The sequence below is a fragment of the Myotis nattereri genome, assembly GCF_964212035.1.
Source record: "Myotis nattereri genome assembly, chromosome: 3".
NCBI classification, from domain to species: domain Eukaryota; kingdom Metazoa; phylum Chordata; class Mammalia; order Chiroptera; family Vespertilionidae; genus Myotis; species Myotis nattereri.
The window spans coordinates 143,979,882-144,004,216 of NC_138077.1; positions in this window are offsets into that span (position 1 = coordinate 143,979,882).

Sequence of the window (24,335 nt, forward strand, 5' to 3'; positions counted from 1 at the left end):
CATTCTCCAGCACATGCCCTCACCCCCCTGTCTGTGTCCATGGGTTATGCTCATATGCATATATACAAGTCCTTTGGTTGATCTCTTACCCCCTGAGCCCCCACCTTCCCTCAGGCTGGACAGTCTGTTCAATGTTTCTATATCTCTGGCTCTATTTTTGTTCATCAGTTTATGTTGTTCATTATACTCCACCAATGAGGGAGATCGTGTGATATTTATCTTTCTCTGACTGGCTTATTTCGCTTAGCATAATGCTCTCCAGTTCCATCCATGCTGTTGCAAATGGTAATAATTCCTTCTTTTTTATAGCAGCGTAGTATTCCATTGTGTAGATGTACCACCGTTTTTTAATCCACTCATCTACTGGTGGGCACTTAGGCTGTTTCCAAATCTTAACTATTGTAAGTTGTGCTGCTATGAACATAGGGGTGCATATAGTCTTTCTGACTGGTGTTTCTGTTTTCTTGGGATATATTCCTAGAAGTGGGATTACTGGGTCAAATAGAAGTTCCATTTTTAATTTTTTGAGGAAACTCCATACTGTTTTCCACAGTGGCTGCACCAGTCTGCATTCCTACCAGCAATGCATCCTCCCCAGCACTTGTCGTCTGTCGATTTGTTGATGATAGCCATTCTGACAGGTGTGAGATGGTATCTCATTGTTGTTTTTGTTGTTTTGATTTGCATCTCCCAGATGATTAGGGACTTTGAGCATGTTTTCTTATGTCTCTTGGCCTTCTGTATGTCCTCTTTTGAAAAGTGTCTATTTAGGTCTATTTATTGTTTTTGATTTGGTTTTTGTATTGTCTCAACTTCAGGAACAAAGGACCCTAAAATTCTCAATAGATTATGAAAACATTTTTATATTATTTTTAATTTCTCACATCAGTTTGGTGGCTGTGGGTTAAATGCAGCTCTTCTTTTCTTTTTCTTTTTTATCCTCCCCGAGGATATGTTTATTGATTTTAGAGAGAGAGGAAAAGAGAGGGAGAGAGAAAGAGAAAGATCAATCGGTTGCCTCCCATACTCTCCTCAACTGAGGATCAAACCCAAAACCCAAAACCCAAAACCCAAAACCTAGGCATGTGCCCTGACCAGAAATCAAACCTGTTGCCCTTCGATACATGGGACGACACTCCAACCAACTGAGCCACACTGGCCAGGGCTGCAGCTCTTCATATATATATGCTCTCCAGTTCCATCCATTAGAAACACCAATGATGAGAGAGAATCAGTGATCGACTGCCTCCTGCACGCCCTCTACTGAGTATTGAGCCAGAAACCCAGGCATGTGCTCTGACCAGGAATTAACCCACGACCTCCTGGTTCATAGGTCGATGCTCAACCACTGAGCCACATTGACCGGCTACAGCTCTTCTTAATGTCTTGTCATTCTAAAACCCAAACTAAAGTGTAGCCTGTATTTGGATCAGGGCAGAAACAGACTGGCCCACTGTCACTACAGCTCCCATGACACTGGCTCAAGCAAGACACATGACCACACCTGACAACACTGCCCACAGGCTCCACAAGTTACACAACAATGGGCAGGGATGATAGTGTTACAGGAAAGGTAGAACTCAGATAATCTACTGTAGACTTAGAGGGACAGAATTGTTGCCATATGCATTAGTTTGAGTTGCAGATGAAGGTTGGAGAAGAGAAGGGAAAAAAGTTCTTTTGATTATTGTCTTGAAAAAACATTGGATAAAAGTACTATGTAAGATAGGGAGAGAGAGAAGTAGAGTGGAGTCTCTAGAATTAACTAAAAGCTCTTTGTGGGCAGGACTGGGTCGAGCTCATGTTTACTGCTCCTTGAGGGTGGCCATGCCAATGGGCTCTGAGTCATAGCGGAGTCGGGTTCATCACCGCCTTCTAGAATGTAGAGACAGTGAGTCCTCCATTCAAATACAAATAAAACAGCAGGTCAGTCTTGTTCTCTCAACTCTATTGAAAGAGGATTCTAACCAGAGATGAGGAAGAGGTCCCTGCACCTACTCGGGCCACAACCACATTCGCCTCCTGCCGGGGAAGGCCGGGCCAGTGGAGTCTAGGAAAAGCATCCAGATGGCACACCTACCTGGACGTGGTCCCACACGGAGACACTGAGCAAGCATTGAAATGAGCAAAGACCAGGTTCACTGTCCAGCCATTCATAAATGTTAACTCCGTTTTGTTCCTTTGCTCTAAGGAACTAAATAAGAATTGGCAACAAAACTCTAAACATGATATGTTTGATATCATATGTTCTAAGGAAGAATGGGCAAAACAAACCTTTCTTTGAGGTTCCCTAAAAATGGTAGCCCAAAAGGAAAAAAAAAAAAAAAGATAGACGTTTTGGAGAAATTAAGGGAAACAGGCCGGTGGTTGTTCAATCGAGCTAGTTTTGTTGGTTGGTTTGCCATCATCGGTTTGTGTTAATGCTGGAGAGGATGAATCTTACACCCTTGTGGGGCTGGGGAGGGGCGTGTGTTGTGCCAGAAAAAGAGGGGGTACATTTGCAGCAGAATCCATAGCAGAGAGGTTGGATGGGACGTCCTGAAAGAAGTGTGCTTTGGCCATTATCTTGAATTCCTGCTCACGTGGGGCTACCCGGGACAAAGAGCTTAGCACTTCCCGGGGGTAGAACAAGCTCCCAGAGCCGCGTCTGACGTGGCTTTTCCATCAGACTGCGCTTTCCCTGCCAGGAATCAGTACAGCATTATGCAATTCTGAGGCCTCATAATCTAAGGAATTTTAATGGTCCCGCTAAAGAAAGTTCTGGCAGAGTGAAAGCAGGTCTGGGTAGTAATGAGAGGTGTCTGGCTGTTCATAGGGAAGGAATCCATTACAGACCGGAATGAGGCCGCACTGCCATGGACAGGAAGCGTCAATGCTGCAAATGTTACCTGTCTCAGGTTGCTACACCTCTGCTTATTGCTGAGAGGAAGCAGGGCCTGCTGAAATCCACACCGTACTATCAGTTGCTAGCTGGTACCCAGAAACCACCGCCACCCTGCGGGCCAAATCCTGCTGCATTACTTACCCAGCCCTTGAAGGATCCCATAGATCTAATTGTTACCAAACTAAACTTTCATGTTTTGAACAGAGATTTTTTTTTTACCATCTTAAATTATTGACCAATTTTGACTTATTATAAGAAACTAATACTTACGGAATCCAAAGACATTTTACCTTAGTTATAGCTGATGGCCTACAATCTAAGTACCTGTCTTGAATAAACAAAAGAACAATGATCTCTATCCATCTAATAGTAAATAACTCATTCCCAAATGCAATTTTTATCCTTAGGATATGCGCATTTAACGTGTGTTATTTTTCTCCAGAGGTTGCTTGAGGAGGTTTATTACTGTTACAACATGACCGTCATTCAGACGTATACAGTGGAGATTAGTTTTTCCCATAGCCCATGCTTTCCAGCCGGGTGTCTAGATGACTCTGGCTTTGTCATTCAGCACATTCCTTTCTCAAGGCTGTGGAAATTGGTTTTGGGGTTGGCACACGACCTAACTGAGTCTAGGAAGCGTGAATCTCAGGGCTTTTTCTGGGAATATTGGAAGAGTCTCTTTCTTGATGAACATGAGAAAACATAGCCCCAGGAGCTGCTGGCAGTTATCTTGAGACCATAAAGAGAGCAGCCTTAACTAGAGCTGGCGCATTGGAGAGCAATGCAGAGTGATGGAAAGAAACTAAGTCATCAAACTGCTGGATCAAGCCTTGCCTGAGGTTATCACTATCCATGGACTTTTCACAGGTTGTAAAAGCCAGTAATTGTTTACTCAAGCTTGATTCAGGTCTTCTTGGCTTTTCTGACTTGCAATCCAAAGCATCCTTACTGATGCTGTGTAAGCACTAGCCATGGACTAGACACATAGAGGAAGAAGGTGCCTATAATGTCAGCTTATAATATAAAGAGCTTATATTGTAAAGTAACATTACATTCTCAATGACTCAAAGACTTTACATGGAAATTATCCCCTTTCCAGCATCATCAGGTTCTTCTTTTCTATTGGATCGCTCCTACAGAACACAACATACCTTGTTATTTTCCCTCTTTAAAAAGAATTTTCCTTTGACCTATAAAAGCCTTTGTCTGGATTTTCTTCTCACCCCTACTCCTTGGAGACCATTCTCTTCTTTCTGACTCTAAATGTTGGATTACTTTAGTGCACCAACCTAGTCTCTATCAATTATCACTCTCCAAGTAATATATCCCGGCCCAGCTCTGTCACCTAGCTCTGTCACGCTACATCTCCATACCATCTCTATGCTGATGGCTCCCAAATGTCTCAGCCCACAGCCTCTTTCCTACACTCCAGGTCCAATTGTTTACACACTTTATGAGAATGTCTAACGGGCATCTCAGTTTTATTTTATTCATTTTAATATATATATTTTTATTGATTTTAGAGAGAAAGGGAGAGCGGGAGAGAGAGAAACATCAATGATGAGAGAGAATCATTGATTGACTGCCTCTTGCACGCCTCCTACTAGAGATTGAGCCTGAGCCTGTGCCTTGACTGGGAATCAAACTGTGACCTCCTGGTTCATAGGTCAATGCTCAACCACTGAGTCACACTACTGGGCAAGCATCTCAATTTTAAAATGGCTAAAGAGATTATATTTCTCCCAACCCCCAAACCTGTTTCTCCCCTAATGTTTCCATTTTCAGTCCCTAGGCCTGGCCGGCGATTGAAGTGCAAACATCTGGCATGGAAGGGCAGGTCCCAGCTGAAGCCTGGGCCTTGGGCATCACCTCAGCCCCCAAGCCCCCTCATGCCCCCCTCCTCCTGAGTCATGGCACCCAAGTCCCCATATCCCCATCACCCCTGCCCCCAGGTAGCTGGCAAAAGGTCACACCCCCCCACCCAGGTGCCATGGGAGGTTGGTCACCACCACCCACCCCCAGTTCCCCATCCCAGCCCGGGGTTCAGCCCCAATTGGGCGATCAGGGCCTGCGAGCTGCTGGCCGCTGTCTGCAGGGCAATCAGTGGGGTGATCGGGCCCCCACTTGCACCCGCCTTGGCCTGGTACTGCCTGCTCAACTGCTCCACCATCCCACCGCGGTCCCGCTCTCCTCGGGGCCCATTGGGGCCAATAGCGCCTCCACTGCTGCCTGCTGCCAGCACCTTGTCACTGACGCCCACCATGTTCCGCACAGCCCCCTGGTGGTCAGCGCATGTCATAGTGAGTGGTTGAACTCCCAGTCAAACTCCCGGTAGAGGGGACAATTTGCATATTAGGCTTTTATTATATAGGATGATTATTTATTTATTTTCTAATTTTCACCCAAGGGTATTTTTTCCATTGATTTTTTTTTTTTTTTTTTTTAGAAAGAGAAGGGAGAAGGGAGAAGGGAGAGAGAGAGAGAGAGAGAGAGAGAGAGAGAGAGAGAGAGAGAGAGAGAGAAACATCAATATGAAAGAGACACATCAATTGGCTGCCTTCCACATGAACCCTGACCAGGGCCAGGGATTGAGCCTGCAACTGAGGCATATGCTCTTGACCAGGAATCAAACCCATGATCCTTCAGTCCATGGGCTGATGTTCTAACCACTGAGCAAAATCAGCCAGGGCTGATCATGATTTTTATCCTTCATTTTGTTTATGTGGTTTGTTTAATTGATTTGCAGATATTGAATCAATCCTGAATCCCAGGAATAAATCCCACTTAATCATGGTATATGATCTTTTTAATGTATTGCTGAGTTTGGTTTGCTATTATTTTGTTGAGGACTTTTGCATGTATGTTCCTCAAAGATATTGGCATATATATATTGTCTTTGTCTAGTTTTGGAATCAGAAAAAAAAAAAAAAAGCTTGGGAGGCTTTCCTCTTCTTGAATTTGTTTGAATATTTTGAGAAGAATAGGTGCTAATTCTTTTTTGAATGTTTGGTATAATTTACCTGTGAAGCCATTCAGTTCAGGACTTTTATTTGTAGAAAGTTTTCTGATTACTGATTCTATGTTGTTGGTAGTAATTGGTTTGTTCAGATTTTTCTATTTCTTCTTGCTTCAGTCTTGGAAGATTGTGTTTTTAAGAATTTATCCATTTCTTCCAGATTGTCTAATGTACTGACATATAGTTGTTCATAAAAATTCTTATAGTCCATACATCAAAATAAAAAGCTTCTGCACAGCAAAAGAAAACATCAACAAAACAACGAGAAAACCCACTGTGTGGGAAAACATATTTGCCAATGACATATCTGATAAGGGCCTAATCTCCAAAATTTATAGGGAACTCATACAACTCAACAAAAGGAAGATAAACAATCCAATCAAAAAATGGGCAAAGGACCTAAATAGACACCTTTCAAAAGAGGACATTCAGAAAGCCAAGAGACATATGAAAACATGCTCAAAGTCACTAATCATCCGAGAGATGCAAATCAAAACAACAATGAGGTACCATCTCACACCTCACACCTGTCAGAATGGCTATCATCAATAAATCAACAAACGACAAGTGCTGGAGAGGATGTGGAGAAAAAGGAACACTTGTGCACTGCTGGTGGGAATGCAGACTGGTGCAGCCACTATGGAAGACAGTATGGAGTTTCCTCAAAAAACTTCAAATGGAACTCCCATTTGACCCTGTGATCCCACTTCTAGGAATATATCCCAAGAAACCAGAAACACCAATCAGAAAGGATATATGCACCCCTATGTTCATAGCAGCACAATTCACCATAGCTAAGATCTGGAAACAGCCTAAGTGCCCATCAGTAGATGAATGGATTAGAAAACTGTGGTACATCTACACGATGGAATACTATGCTGCTCTAAAAAGGAAGGAACTCTTACCATTTGCAACGTCATGGATGGAACTGGAGAGCATTATGCTAAGTGAAATAAGCCAGTCAATGAAGGAAAAATACCACATGATCTCACTCATTCATGGATAATAGAGACCATTATAAACTTTTGAACAATAATAGATACAGAGGCAGAGCTGCCTCAAACAGATTGTCAAACTGCAGCGGGAAGGCCAGGGAGGGTTGGGGGGCAGGAGGTAGGGGGGTAAGAGATCAACTAAAGGACTTGTATGCATGCATATAAGCATAACCAGTGGACATAAGACATTGGGGGATAGGGGAGGCTAGGGGACTGTCTAGGGCGGGGGGATAAAATGGACACATATGTAATACCCTTTGTAATACTTTAAGCAATAAATTAAAAAAAATAAAATAAAATGATTTTCCCAGTTTCAAAAAAAAAAAAAAATTCTTATAGTCCTTTGTATTTCTATGGTGTCAGTTGTCATGTCTCTTTTTTAATTTCTGGTTTTATTTCTTTGGATCCTCTCTTTTTTTTCTTGTTGACTCTAGTTAAGGGTTTATCGATTTTGTTTATCTTCAAAGAACTAGCTCTTGGTTTTATTGATCTTTTGTATTTTTTTTAGACTCTATTTCATTTATTACTGCTCTGATTTTTATTATTTCCCTTCTACTACTCACTTTGGGCTTTGTTGTTCTTTTTCTGGTTCATTTAGATGTAAGGTTAGATTATTTACTTGAGGTTTTTCTTGTTTCTTCAGGTAGGCCTGTAGTGCTATGAATTTTCCTCTTAGGATGGCTTGTACTGTGTTTCATAGATTTTGTGTTGTTGTGTTTTCATTTTCATTTGTCTTTTTTATTTTTTTCTTGCTCTCATTGTTTTTGTTTTTGTTTTTGTTTTTTTATTGCTTAAAGTATTACAAAGAGTATTACATATGTGTCCTTTCCCCCCGCCCCCCCCCCCCCCCGGCCCTTGACAATCCCCTGGCCTCCCCTATCCCCCAGTGTCTTATGTCCATTGGTTATGCTTATATGCATGCATACAAGTCCTTTGGTTGATCTCTTACCCCCCTCCCTCCTGCCCTCCCACCCTCCCTGGCCTTCCTGCTGTAGTTTGACAGTCTGTTCGAGGCAGCTCTGCCTCTGTATCTATTTTTGTTCATAAGTTTATAATGGTCTTTATTATCCAGAAATGAGTGAGATCATGTGGTATTTTTCCTTCATTGACTGGCTTATTTCACTTAGCATAATGCTCTCCAGTTCCATCCATGCTGTTGCAAATGGTAAGAGTTCCTTCTTTTTTACAGCAGCATAGTATTCCATCGTATAGATGTACCACAGTTTTCTAATCCATTCATCTACAGATGGGCACTTAGGCTGTTTCCAGATCTTAGCTATGGTGAATTGTGCTGCTATGAACATAGGGGTGCATATATCCTTAATCTTCATTGTTTAGCCTCCACATGTTTGTGTTTTTCAGCTTTTTCTTAAAAATTATTTCTAATTTCATACCATTGTGGTCAGAGAAGATATATGATATGATTTCAATCTTCTCTAAAATATTGATGCTTCTTTAGTGTCTTAACATGTGGTCTATCCTATATGTTCCGTGGATACTTTAAAATAATGTATATTCTGCTGTTTCAAGGTGACATGCTCTGAAAGTATCAATTAAATTCATCTGGTCTAGTGTGTTATTTAAGGCTGCTATTTCCTTGTCAACTTCTTGTCTGGAAGAACTATGCATTGATGCCAATGGGGTGTTAAAATATCATACCATGACTGTGTTACTGTCGATCTCTCCCTTTATGTTCATCAATATTTACTTTATATACTTAGTTGCTTTTATGTTGGGTGCACAAATGTTTATAAGGGTTATATCCTTTGTTGGATTAATCCCTTTATCATTATGCAATGTCCTTCTTTGTCTCTTATTATAGCCTTTCTTTTAAAGTCTATTTTGTCTGATATAAGTATTGTTACCCCAGCTATTTTACATTTCCATCTGCATGAAATATCTCTTCCCATACCTTTATTTTTAGACTCTGTGTGTCTTTTGCTCTGAGGTAGGTGTCATATAGACAGTGTATGCATGGGTCTTGTTTTCTTATCCATTCAGCTACTCTATATCTTTTGATTGAAGCATTTAATCCATTTACAGTTATAGTGATTATTTATAGGTACATATTTATCACCACTTCATTACTTATAACTATGTTCCTCTTTTTTCTTTTTTTCTTTCTTTTCCTAAGAAGACCCTTTAATATTTCTTGTAATGATAGTTTGTTGGTAATGAACTCCTTTTGCTTTTTCTTGTCTGGGAAGCTGTTTATTTCACCTTCAATTTTAAAGGATAGCCTTGGCAGGTAGAGTAATCTTGGTTGTAGGTCCTTGTTTTGCATCACTTTAAATATTACCTGCCAATTCCTTCTGCCCTTAAAAGTGTTTATTGAAAAATTAGCTGTCAGTCTTATTGGAGCACCCTTGTAGGCTACTACCTTTCTTTATATACTTTTAAGATTTTTTTTTTTATTCAACCTTTGCCATTTTAATGATGTGTCTTGGTTTGGGCCTCTTTGGGTTCATCTTGTATGGCACTCTCTGCAATTCCGGGACTTGTATGTCTATTTTCTTTGCCAGGTCTGGAAAGCTTCTAGTCATTATTTTTTCAGATAGGTTCTTGATCCCTTATTCTCTCTCTTCTTTTTTTGGTACTCTAATGATGCAGATGTTGTTATATTTTATGTTGTCCCAGAGGTACCTTAGGCTATCCTCATTTAAAAATAATTTTTTGTTGTTGTTCTGATTAGGTGTTTCTTCTACTTTATCTTACAAAACATTGATTTGATGCTCTGCTTCATCTAATCTGCTGTTGATTTCTTCTAGTGTATTCTTTGTTTCAGTTGTTGTAGACTTCATTTCTTACAGGTTCTTTTTTTATGGTGTGGGGAACCATGTCCGGTCCCTGGATAGTCAAGGCCAGTGGAAGTATAGAGGCCTTGTTACCAATACACCAGAATGGCCAAAGGTGGCTCTGGGCATGTGCCTAAACAGAATGTTTAAGGACTCTGAGCCTGAGAATCCTAATCAGGCCAAGATACCATGAGCGGGTGCAAGGACACACAGTACACTGTGCCCTTCAGTAGCCAAAATGATTGATGGAACTATTGGCACAAAGCCTTCTTTGTCTAAATAGTGTAAAAGTAGGTTACTGGCCAGCTAGTAGGCTGGCATCTGGAGAGAGAGCAGCTAATACAGAATTTGGTTTGGCTATATAGGTGGATGGCTCAGCCCAGAGCCGATAGCTGTCACTCCAGCCCTCATCCTGAAGACATACAATTAAATTTTCCCTTTATGTTTCCAGCACCCTCCAAGCTTGACCAGAGGTTTTTTATAAAGACTACAATGCAGGCCTAGGCTGGTTGTCTCCAGAAGAGCCGTGGGTCATAAAGGAGCTGGGTAGGGTGGGGTCTCAGGGATTCACCAGACTAATGCAGGTTCAGATTTGGCCCCTGGGGGAGGCCTCCACACAAGAAAAAGGCACCCTTCTGCCACACTGAGAGAGGGCTCAACCCGGGAACAATGGCAGCCGTCCCTCCCACCCCTACCTACAAGTCATGCAACTCAGCCGTCCCTGAAGGGCTCCAGCACTCTCAGGCTTAACCGGAATTTCTCAAGTTTTTAAAGAAAGGCTCCAGCGTGAGCCTAGGACAGTGACGGCGAACCTTTTGAGCTCGGCGTGTCAGCATTTTGAAAAACCCTAACTTAACTCTGGAGCCGTGTCACATATAGAAATTTTTTGATATTTGCAACCATAGTAAAACAAAGACTTATATTTTTGATATTTATTTTATATATTTAAATGCCATTTAACAAAGAAAAATCAACCAAAAAAATGAGTTCGCGTGTCACCTCTGACACGCGTGTCATAGGTTCGCCATCACCAGCCTAGGCTGATTACTGGTAAGTTGGGTGGGGTGGTGTCTCAGGGAGTCATCATGGAGCTCGAGTTCACCAGACTACTGTACATTCAGATTTGGTGGCGGGGGGAGGGGGGGGTAGGGGGGAGTTGCCTGACCCAGGAAAGATGGCACCTGTCAGCCAACAGGAGGGCAGTGTTGACAGGCAGCCTTCCCTCCAGCCCCTGCACTGAAGCCACACAACCCAGCCTCTCCTTGCATGTCCCTGGTGCTCCTCTCCCATCCCTGAGCCACTGTCCCCGCCAGAGCCCAAGGTGAGTGCCTGTGAGGGAGAGCTTGAGCACTGGCCTTTTAAGAGGGTGACTGGGTTTCCAGCAGCCTTCTCCCTCACCAGGACAGAGAGAGGAATCCCTGCTGATTCTCACAGCCAGATGTTATGGGGGCTTCTCCTCCCCGCACTGATGTTCCAGGCTGGGGAGCCCAGTGTGGGATTGAGACCCCACTCCTCAAGGGGAACCTCTGCAGGTGAGATGTCCCCCTAGATTTTCAACCTCCATATGTGGGGGTGGGGCCTGCCCGTTTTGTGTCTTTGACCCTCCTACCAGCCTCTTCATGGCTCCCTCTTTATATGCTTAGTTATAGGACTTCTGGTCAGCTAGTCTTCAGATGGTTATCCAGGTTGATTGCTCCATAATTTAGCTGTCATTTTGGTGGGGGAGACAAGTACAGCATCCACCTAGTCCGCCACCTTGACTGAAACCTCTATAAATATCTTCCCTCCGTGTTCTCTTTTAAGTCTGTTATCTCTGCTCAAATCCTATCCTGAACCAGGGCAGATTCTACTCTTCTCTGCTTTCACCTGCTGTTTCTCGCCCTGAGACAATGATCACAGGACTGTGACGGACTGAATCAGGAGGGTCACGGGTAAAGAACACACCAGGGAAAAGCATACGTAGATATTCCACAGGATGTCATTTCACCATCCCAACTACAGAAAAGATTTAAAATTCACTCCCATGAAAATGTCAATGGCTCATAATAATGAAAGGCAGAAACCAAACTGAAATGCGTGGTTTCTTCTCTGGGCAGGATGCAACGGTGGTTTCTTTCCCGGTTCTTGTCCAGGTGGATTTGAAAAATGAAGCCATGGACAGAAGGTGGTACATATATGGAAAGGTGGAAATTTATTGGAAACAAGTACAGACTCCCACATGGGGAGGGGCTCCCAAAGGAGTAGCCCCGAAGCCCCTTTTTCCTAAGATTTATAAAGGCTGCAGGTCTTTGTCTATTGTTACTCCCTTCTTATTGGTCACTATAGCAGCTTCAAAGCACAAACCCCACCTGGGCCCCCTCCTTTTCTCTCCCTTCTGTGTCTGAGTTCTCCACTCCCTGTGAAATCTGTTTTCCTCTTTCTCGCTTCTGTTTCTCTACTCCCTGTGGCTTTCCCCGGTCTTCTGTGAATGGGTGTCTTCCTCTCCCCATAGGCTGTGGAGCCTTTAGTTCTTTGTGAATGTATGCCTTTGCCAGCTCCAAGTCCCCAGCCAACTGTGTCTCCTTCCCCCATGGACCCTCTTAATTTTTAAAACTCCCTAAACCTACCTATTTTACCCCTAAAATCTCCTTTCAATCATATTTAACCAAGAGCCATACTCTTCAAATACAAAGAATGAGAGAGTAAAGGTGGAATTTCACTCAGCAGTTGTTGTGAGAGGGTTTGGTGGGAAGACAGAAAAGGAGTCCTCTCTGTCCTAAATCTGACCTCATGCTGTAGGGAAGGCCCCGTGCCTTCCTGACACACCCACTTATCCTTCCTACCCTTCACTCCACGCTTGGGTTCCCCCTTGTCCACATTTTTAGTATCCTCTTACTTTCCCTCCATGAACAGCTAAGTCATGCTCTTTTCTTTGAAAGGGAAACTGTCTGCATGGAGGCAAAGATTAAATCGTATGCAAATCTAATTCCCTGAAAAAATTTGTTCATTTCCCTGGATACTTCCAGACCATTGCTTCGTTACACTGTGAGCTTTAGCCACTGGCTCTTCGCGTGGTCCCCAGACCAGCAGCATTAGCATCACCTTAGAGCTTCTTACAGAAGCAAATTTGTGACCCTGGCCTCAGACCTACTGAATTAGCGATCTGTGTGGTTTTCTCCAAGGTGATTTTTTTTAGACATAATTGACATACATCACTGTCTAAATTTAAGGTGTGCGCATGATGGTTTGATTTACACATATTGTCAAATGATTGCCACAATAGGTTAATTTAACCTCCATCATCTCATATAGATACACTACAAAGAAAAGAAAATGTCTCTTGCCGAAACCGGTTTGGCTCAGTGGATAAAGCGTCGGCCTGCGGACTGAAAGGTCCCAGGTTCGATTCCGGTCAAGGGCATGTACCTGGGTTGCGGGCACATCCCCAGTAGGAGATGTGCAGGAGGCAGCTGATCGATGTTTCTCTCTCATCGATGTTTCTAACTCTCTATCTCTCTCCCTTTCTCTCTGTAAAAAATCAATAAAATATATTTTTAAAAAAATGTCTCCTTTGATGAGAACTCAGGATCTACTCTCTCTTCCTTAACACCTTTCCTATATCATATAGTAGTGTTAGCTATAGTCATCATGTTGTATATATGGCATCCTTAGTACTTATTTATCTTCTAACTGGAAGTTTGTACCTTTTTTAAAAAATATGGTTTTATTGATTTCAGAGAGGGAGAGATAGAAACGTCAATGATGAGAGAGAATCATTGATCAGCTGCCTCCTGCATGCCCCACACTGGGGATTGAGTCCAAAACTTAGGCATGTGCCCAACCAGGAAACGAACCATGATGTCCTGGTTCATAGGTCAATACCAAACCACTGAGCCACACAGGCTGGGCAGCTTGCACCTTTTGACCATCTTCTTCCAATCTCACCTCCCACCTGTGGTAACCACAAATCTGGTTTCTTTTTTTTTTTCTTCCTTTTTTTGGTGTGTGTGTGTGTGTGTGTGTGTGTTTATTTTTAGATTTCACATATAAGTGAGGTCATACAGTATTTGTCTTTCTGTGTCTGACTTATTTCACTTACTACTTTCAAGGTCCATCCATGTTCTTGAAAACGGTAGAATTTCCATTCCTCATCTGGAATGGATAAAGAAGATATATGAATGGCCAACAGGTACATAAAAATGTGCTGTTAGAATGGCTGCTATCCAAAAGGCAGAAGATAGCAGATGCTGGTGCGGATGTGGAGAAAAGGAAATCCTTGTGGTCTTTGTCCATTCATCTTCTTTACCCACTCATCTGTCCATGGACACTTAGGTTGTTTCCGTGTGTTGGTATGTAAATAAAGCTGCTATGAGCATGAGTGTGTAGTTTTCTGAGTTTGTGCTCCCATTCCTTTCGATATATTCCCAGTGGTTGGATTGCTGGATCACATGGTAGTTCTATTTTAAATTTTCTGAGGAACCGCCATGCTGTTTTCCAAAGTGGCTGTGCCAGTTTACAACCCACCCACAGACCACAAGGATTTCCTTTTCTCCACATCCACACCAGTATTTGTTATCTTTTGCCTTTTTGATAACAGCCATTCTAACAGGTGCTAGGTGATATCCATTGTGGTTTTAATATGCATTATGATATCTCATTGTGGTTTTAATATGCATTTAATAATCACTAGTGATATTGAGCATCTGTGTATGAATCTGTTGGCCATTCATATATCTTCTTAATAAAGATGTCAATTTGGATCCTTTACACATGCACATTTTTAATTGGAATTTTTTTTTTTTTTTTTTTTTTTTTTTTTTTTGCTATTCGGTTGAACGAGTTCTTTATATATTTTGGATGTTAATCCCTTATCAGATATATGGTTGGCAAACATTTTTTTCCCATTCCATAGATTGACTTTTCACTTTGTTGATGGTTTGTTTTGTTCTGCAGAAGCCTATTATTTTGATGTAGCTCCACTCATTTTTTTATCTTGTTGCTTGTGTTTTAGGTGTGCTTTCCAAAAACTCATGACTAAGACCCACGTCCAGGGGCTTTTTCCTATGTTTCCTTTTAGGAGTTTCATGGTTTCAGGTCTTACATTTAAGTTTTTAATCCATTTCAAGTTAATTTTTTTGAGTGGTGTTAGATGGGGATCAGCCATCTGTGTCTAACAATAAGCCCTTCATGTGATTCTAGTGCACAATAAAGTTGGAGAACCACTGGCTTAATCTATTATTTACTGCAGTCAGAGGCTGGGAGTAGCTATAGACCCAAATGGGGCATTCCTAGACCTTGGAGAGTCAGAATGCAGCCTTCTGTGAAGCCAAAATCAAATTCAGAATACATAAAGCACAGACAAGATCTCCATCTTAGACTGCACACTCCCCAGAGGTTTGTCACATTAGGGTCTGTTAGGATTGGTCCTATAGTGAGGAACAGAAACGCAAGAGAACTTAAGCAAAATTCAGGGCTGTTTTCTCTGTTGTCAAGTGCACTAATTGTTCTAAAGCTCTTCAATTCCTTTTAGCCTCAATAATGAACAATTATAAATAACTAGTGGGCCGGTGCTTGAGTTTGTTTGTGCACATTGAAAGGAAATTAATTAGAAGAAATATTTTAATATTGCTACTCACCCTTTCTCTATAATAGAAGTGTCAATCAAATTCACGATCAACAATGACAGATGGAAACACATGCGCGCGATTGGCGCCAATGAGAGCTTTATATGTATCGCACATGTGGGAGTCAACTTAGCTATATATATATATATTAAACTTGCCTAATTAGACCTGCTTTCTGATTTAGCTAAACTTTTTCCAACCCAGTGAAGCACCCCAACTTCTCTTTCAGGTAATTGTCAGCAACACAGCAGTAAATATCAACACGAAGCAGATTATTATTGGAGATCATCCAGGGAGAACAAAAGGTAAAATATTTAACCGCAGCAGTGTTTGACTATATTCTGCGCAGTGAGAAAACCTGAAGTCATTCTCAAGGTCCACCATTTCTTACTTCTTTTCAGTCGGGTCAAGTTTCTAAACTTTCTAAGTCTCCGTTTTCCGGCTAGTTAAAAGAAAATAGGATTCTACCAAGTCTTCTATCTACCTACTCCAGGACTTCTGTGAAGATCAAATGAGATGAGGCATGGGAAAATGCTTCACAGACATTTGATTAAAGTATAAAATGTTTGCACTTGGCTATGAAGCAAGTTGTGTTCCTGGGCTGAAGAAACTCCAAGGAGGCTGGTCGCTAGGGAGAAGAAGCCAGGTGTTGCTATGCAACGTCATTACCCGGCGCCCGCAGCCACCGTTTCTGGGCTGGGCTGGGCTACGGGCTGCATTTTGTGCCATTGGGTCTTGGCAGCATCAGTTGCGATTTGGTGGGGTGTTGCTCCAGGGTGGTGGCAGGGCCTGTGTCCCACTTGGGGGAAGCCGAGTGTTGCTTTGTCAGCGCCAGGTCCTCGGTGCCATTTCTCTGTAAATGGCCAGTGCACGCCACAGCAGCTCCTGCATTGAGCGTCTGCCCCCTGGTGGTCAGTGCATGTCATAGTGACCAGGACAGTCGGACACTTAGCATATTAGCCATATATACATATATATACACACACACACACACACACACACACACACACACACAATCCCTAGGGACAATAAAAAAAATATAATTTAAGAATTTTGAAACTGAGAAGTTGTATTTCATCTTGAATACACAAAATTTAATAAACTTTAAAATAGGATTCTAAAATTCCATTGCATATATGTATCACAATTTTTTTATTCAATTATCTATTGATGGGCATTTAGGTTGCTTCCATATCTTGGCTATTGTAAATAGCACTGCAGTGAAGATAGGTATGCATATATTCTTTTGAATTAGTGTTTGGGTCCTTCGAATATATACCCAAAAGTGGAATGCTGGGTTATAAGGCAGTTCCATTTTTAACTTTTTGAAAACCCTCTGTACTATTGGAATATTACTCTGCCATTAAGAAAAAAATGAAATCTTACCATTGACAACAACATGAATGGACCTAGAGGGTATTATGCTAAGTGAAAGAAGTCTGGCAGAGAAAGACAAATACCATATGATTTCACTTATCTGCGAAATCTAAAGAACAAAATAAATGAACAAATAAAATTAAAACAGACCCATAGATACAGACCAGAGGGAAGAGCTTTGGGGGACTGGGTGAAAAAGGTGAAGGGATTAAGAAATACATATTGGCAGCTACAAAATAGTCACAGGGATGTGAAGTACAGCATAGTGAATATAGCCAATAATATTGTAATAACTATGTCTGGTGCCCGGTGGGTACTGGAAATATTGGGGTGATCACTTTGTAAAGTATGATTGTCTAACTACTGTGCTGTATGCCTGAAACTAATACAAAGTAATATTGAATGTAAACTGTAATTTAAAAATAAATTTAAAAAGAAATTAAATAAAATGTAAAGTTCTTTAATAAAACAAAACAGGGTTCTAAAAAAGCTTTTAAAAAGTTTCTTGACATAAACTTTTTTCAGCCGTATTTTCAAAGACCACCAAATAACTATGCTCCATCTGCAAAGTAACACGTTTTCTTTGAGCATATATCAGGCCAGAGAATAAGAAATGTAACAGTCAGAGGGGCAGGAAAATGCTTTTCTTTTCTTTGCATATTAACATATGAGACTGGGAGTGTCCTTTATAACTAACACTGTGGCGCCATCTTCAGTTCCTGCGGAGGATCGACAACTTGACCAGAATGCTTAGCCTGGAATCACTGAACCAGAGAACCTTCTCCAAGTTGCTGCAAGGCCGCCTGTGAAGGTCTCCTTAGTCCCCAGCTAGAACTCCCACCCCAGATCCTGCTTCTTAAAAAGTGTGGTCTGTGGGCTTAGCATGATGCGAGCTAGTTAGAGAGGGAAATTCTCAGGCCGCACCAAGACCTCTGGAGCAGAATCGCACTGGCCAGCTGATGTGTGTGCTCACGGAGACCTGAGACACTGCTCTCTGTGATTTCCCCAACCATTTAGCCCACTGGTCCTGGCTTTGCAAAAGCAGCGTGGGGGGTTTGTGGGGGGGGGGTGGGGGTGGAGAAGGAACACAGACACCGATGGATAGAACTGCACAGCCTTGGTGAGAAGATGCTGTTTATTAGACTGAACTATCAGCCGGTTAATAATCCATGACAAAGGTAAAAGAAAGCCTGGTCCTTTTGCAAATACTACACATTTCCCAAAGACAATTATTTGACAACCTCTGCCTCAATCCACAGCTTTGTAAAGACCAAAAGCTTTGATGCCTCAATTCCACTGAGTCATGTGTGCTGTTTCTACCTCCCCATCCTTCCAGATTGTTCATCCTGCCTCCTGGACCTCACCTAGGAGCCTTCCTCTCTCGGATTCCCAGTGTCCTCTCCCTGCCTCATCACTGCACGCTCACAAGTCCTGCTTAAGGTCCTTAACATTGTGCAGAAGAGTTCTTTACCTGTCGTGGCCCCTTTACCAGATCATAAATTCCTTAGTAAGAACAATGCTTATGCATTTGGATTCACTCACTTATTCATTCATCTATCCTAATACTTAGCAAGTGCTATGTGCCAGGCATTGTGGATTTGATTAAAATACAAGAGGCATAATCCCAGCTCTCTATTTGAGCTCATGCATTTATAGAATAAAATGACAAACAAGTAGTGATAATAAGAGATAAATATTATGACATAGAAAGTATAGGGTGTTTGGGCGGACTCACGTAGGGCCATCTAGCTTGGACTTGGAAAGGGTATCTAAAATGCCAACTAAAGGATACAGAGTTAATTGGGCAGAGGGGGGAACAAAGAGGAGAGAGTACAGGAAGTGTTCAGGAAGCAGGAATGCTTGCGTCATTAAAATCATGTCTTGGGCATACAATAATGCCAAAAATATGTGTGTTTGGCAAAGTTTGGCATTTTGTGTTGCCTCAAGCATCCAAAACTGAAAACTATTTGGCAAAATGTCTTTGGCTAAAAGAAGAGTTTGGCCAATTAATTTACCTTTTTAAAGAAAAGACAGCGTTTAAAATATGGGCAATATCTATATTTTTATTTGGGTTGATTGTTAATTTTTTAAAAGCATTTTCAGAGAAACAGGATGACCAGATTACTGAGCTTCCCTTTCCACTCTAAGAACTAGCAAGAGAAGCTTTACCTGAGTCAACAGAGAGCTCTAAGTAACTTTGTGAGTCTACTTTACAAAATCACCATGAAATCGATGTTCTAACGAATATCTCAGAATCATGACTCAATTCTTCATTTTGAGTTTTCTTAAATACATTATCCTCTTTAATGCTAAAATATACAATCTTATATGGAAAAATATATGTATAAATAAAGACTTCAAAAAGTCTATATGGACTTGCAGTTAAAGATGAAACATGTTTCTTCTCTCCTTCCCAAGACCCCACTAACATGATATTAGGTAAACTGCAAACGTTTCAATCCATAGTGACAAAGAGAAAAGGAGCGAGTAAATTAATGGACTAGAGATTTCAGTAACTAGTGGACAAAGACATATAAATGTGTCCACGTTGAAAAGGGAGCCATATTCTGTTCGGAGGAGGAAAGGGAGGAAGAAAGTTAATCTGCCTTCTTGGAGATTAAGGACCTGCCAGATACACCAAAGGAGATACTCTAGACAGGAGGGTCATAGGCACATGCATAGGAACAGGCATCAGAACACTGAACTTTTCAACAACAAACTGGATATAAGAAAACAAATAGAAGAGGAAAATAACTATAAAAATTTTTAAGGGAAAATGCTCTTCAGGTTAGATTCAGCATTCCAGCTGAACTCCCCACCAGGCATAACAGAATAAGGCTATTTTCAGACATACAAGACTTCAAAGAGTTTCCCTGCCATGTCCCCTTTCCCAGGAAGCTCCATAGGACATGTTCCAGTACATAAAGATGTAAACCCCAGCAGAGGAAGACATGGGGTCCAACACAAGAGAGCTCAGTGTCAGACTGACAGCTCACCTACAAAGCCTGGGTGGAGGAGGGGGACAGAAGACCGGGAAGCACATCTCTGGGAAGAAAAGGACATGGATGTGATGGCACAACTGAAAATAATTAAGGACTATTATCTGTTAAGAGATTTATGGCAGATAGAGCAAAGTTGAGAGAAAAAAAAAAAAAAGGAAGGCAATCTGAGACTAAAGGGAAAAGATAGTAAAAATTCACACTTCTTGCCTGGCCAGCGTGGCTCAGTGGTTGAGCATCAACCTATGAACTAGGAGGTCCAGTTCAATTCCCAATCAGGGCACATACCTGGGTTATGGGCTCAATCCCCAGTGTGGGGCCTGCAGGAGTTAGCTGATCAGTGATTCTCTCTCATCATTGATGTTTCTCTCTCTCTCTCTCTCTCCCTCAGAAATCAATAAAAATATTTTTAAAAAGAATTCACACTTCTCTACTTGCCTGTGCAGTGAAAAATACTATTTACAGTCCCCTCCCTCCCCCTTATCCCCAAGGGATACCTTCCAGGATTCCTCTGGGGATGCCTAAAACCACGGATAGCACCATATCATATGCAATATATGCTATATGTTTTCCTAAACATGCATACCTAAACATCCTTCCTTAAAGGAAGGACTTGATGGCTTCTTTTTGGTATATCTGAATTGCCAGCATCGCTACTTTTGCGCTTTGGGGCTATTATCAAGTAAAATAAGGGCTACTTGAATACCCCCACCATCGATCTGATAACTGAGATGGCTACTAATTGACTAACGGTTGCGTAGAGTTTAGTGTGTGAAGATGCCTGACAAAAGGATGATTCAGTCCTGGGTGGGATGGAGCAGAATGGTGCAGAATTTTACCACACTACTTAGAATGACACAATTCAATACTTATGAATTGTTTATTTCTGGAACATTCCATTTACTATTTTGGACTGCAGTTGACAGTGATAACTGAAACTGTAAAAAGCGAAATGGGATAAGGGGGGACTACTGCACATTCATCACAAAGCAAACATTGTTCATTTAAAATGATTTAACTAGAACTTATACTGCATTCTCCTGGTCGCAGAACTATGCCAAAGATGGCCCAGAGATGCTCCCTCTGTATTAGTCTATAATGATCCTCATGGTGTTGACGTCTTCAGTGGGCTAGGACCATTAGCCCAAAGCTTGCCAGTGCCAAACCCAAATCCTCACAAACCCAACTGCTTTATAGTCCAAAAAAGCTTTATTTTTATTTTTTTAAAATATATTTTATTGATTTTTTTACAGAGAGGAAGGGAGAGGGATAGAGAGTTAGAAACATCGATGAGAAACATCGATCAGCTGCCTCCTGCACACCTCCAACTGGGGATGTGCCCACAACCAAGGTACATGCCCTTGACCAGAATCGAACCCGGGATCCTTCAGTCTGCAGGCCGACGCTCTATCCACTGAGCCAAACCAGTAAGGGCAAAGCGTTATTTTTAGCCAATCAGAGCCCACCTGCTTTACATACCCCACAACACTGATTCTAACATCTGCTAACAGTAGACAACCACAGCTGCCCTTCAGAACAATTGCTGCTGAGCAACATTCCCTAGACACCAGCCCCTTGGATATCTCCTTTCCCCCTGGGAGTCCCCTTGCCCTATTCCCCTAATAGGTAGTGTCCCACATCACCATCTCCTTAGTTCTGTCCTTTTGCCCCCATTGAGCCCTTCTAGCCCATCCTGCCCCCTGCCTTCACCATCGTATTGTTTGTGTCCATGGGTTATGCATATATGCATACAAGCTCTTTGTTTGATCTCTTCCCACCCACTCCTGCCCTCCCTCTGAGATTCCACAGTCTGTTCCATGTTTCTATGTCTCTGGATCTATTTTCTTCATGTTTATTTTATTCATTAGATTCCACATGCCAGATCATGTGATACTTGTCTTTCTCTGACTGGCTTATTTCACTTAGCATAATACTCTCCAGGTCCTTCCATGCTGTCTCAAAGGGTAAGAGATTCTTCTTTTTACTGCTGCATAGTATTCCATGGTGTAAATGTACCATAGCTTTTTTATCTACTCGTCTACTGATGGGCACTTGGGTTGTTTACAGATCTTAACTATTGTAAATAGCACTATGAACATAGGGGTGCATACATTCTTTCTAATTGGTATTTCGGGTTTCTTAGGATATATTCCTAGAAGTGGGATCACTGGGTCACATGGCAGTTCCATATTTAATTTTTTGAGGACACTCCACTCTTTTCCGTAACGACTTCACCAGTCTGTATTCACACTAGTAGTGTACTAGGGTGCCCTTTTCTCCACATAATCGCCAGCACTGGTCCTTTTTTTTTGGTAGTCATTCTGATAGGTGTGAGGAGATACCGCATTGTCATTTTAATTTGCATCTCTCTGATGATCAGTGACTTTGAGCATTGTTTCATGTCTCTTGGCCATCTGCATGTCCACTTTGGAGAAGTGTCTATTTAGGTCCTTTGTACATTTTTTAACTGGATTGTCTTCCTTTTGTTAAGTTGTAGGAGTTCCTCATATATTTTGGAAACTAACCCTTTATCAGATGTATCATTGGCAAATATGTTCTCCCATACAGTGGGCTCCCTTTTCATTTTGTTGATGGTTTCTTTTGCTGTGCAACAGTTTTTTATTTTGATGTAGTCCCATTTGTTTTTCTCCTTCGTTTCCCAACCTTTTTTTAAGAGGATATACAAATGACCAATAAACATGAAATGAGTTCAAGCTCATTACTGATCAGGGAAATGCAAAATGAAGCCAATAACATACTATTGATAGCTAAAAATACATAAGTAAAAATAAAATAAACCCACTCACAACACCAAGCATTGGCAAGGACTAGGAAGACTAGAATTGTCATACATTTACAGTAGAGTATAGAAACAGTACTACTTTGGAGAACAATTGGGCAGTACATAACAAAGCTGAACATGTTCCATTTCAAAAATGCATGTGTGCACCAAAGACATGCATAAAACATTTATATGGACTATTCGTAATTGCTCCAAACAGAAAACCCAATGCCCATCATTGGTAAGATGAATCCCGTATGGACTATCATATGATGGAGCAATAAAAGTGAAGAAACTCTTGCCACATCTACCATGGATCAGTCTCAGAAAGTTGAGGGTAAGTCAAGGGAAAGAAGCCATACACAAAAGGGTGTGCAGTACACATGGAGTTCAAAAATAGGCAAACTTATGTGATAAAAGTCAGAATGGCTTTTAGGGGCTAATAATTGAAAAATGATCAGAGGGAGGACTTTGAGGTGAGACAGTGATTTCTTGATTTGGGGGGTGGTAATGAGAATGTGCACTTTCTAAAAACTTATTGAGCTTAAGGTTTATGGGCTTTTCTGCATATGTGTTATCCTATATAATATCCTATATAATAAAACCAATATGCAAATTGACTGAATGGCAGAACGACCAGTTGCTATGACGTGCACTGACCACCAGGGGGCACTCAACACAGGAGCTGCCCCCAGCATGCAGGCCCCTACCAGCGGTGGCGGCAGGGGGTGGGGCCGGTGAGCAGACTGTGCCAGGCTAGCCAAGGCGAGTGCCAGTGGGGGCCCCCAATCACCCCACCAATTGGCCCTGATCGCTGGCCAGGCCTAGGGACCCTACCTGTGCATGAATTTCGTGCACTGGACCTCTAGTAGTACAATAAAGTGTTTGCAAATTTTGCCCGGCCAGCATGGCTCAGTAGTTGTTGACCTATGAACCAGGAAGTCACAGTTCGATTCCTGGTCAGGGCTCATGCCTGGGTTGCGGGCTTGATCCCCAATGTGGGGCATGCAGGAGGCAGCCGATCAATGATTCTGTCATCACTGATGTTTCTATCTCTCTCTCCCCCTCCCTCTCTGAAATCAATAAAAATATATACATATATATATATATTTTTTAAGTGTTTGCAAATTTTTAAAAATGACTTAACTATATGTGGGGGATGAGGCAGAAATATGGGTAATAGGAATGTCTAAACTGGTAAATCAAGAAATAGCTAGCATATTGTTTAAAAATAAAAAGTAATCACCACAAAACAATCAGAAGTTAAGAATGGCTGCCCTGGTGAGTGGGAAAGAACTGCTTTTTAGTAATTTTTAGTATTAGATATTTTTTTAAGTGACATGCATATGATATGTTTATAGGTCAAAACATTTCAATTCTTCACAAAGGAAAAATTACCGATGTAGGTAAAAGTGTAAACAGTTTTCTACAACTAATGATGCTAAAGTCTGTCTGATAGAAGAAAATTCATTGCTTTTAGACAAATTACAGTTTTAAACGCTAAGTTTATAAGTTAAAAATTATTTAAGAAAATGACAGATGCTATATCTCCACAGTTTAAAGCCAAATGCTAATCATTGAGGAAGGAGGTGAAGGGTGGCAAAATATGCCACCCCAAAATATGCCACCTTGGCTTATTTGAGCTAAAGGCACTTAAAATAAAAAAAACAGCAGGTGAAACAGGAGCACTTGGACTCTCCTCTTTTTGTTCCTGAAAACAGGAGATAAACCCCACAGGGAAGATGCCCTCCTGCACCAGAAGTAACATTAACACCAAGGACAGGATGTTGACCCTCAGAGAATTCCACACAAACCTGATTAAAAGAATTCTTACCTTCCGTTAGCCTCCTGCTTACTTTCCCACAATTGCCTCTCTTTGTT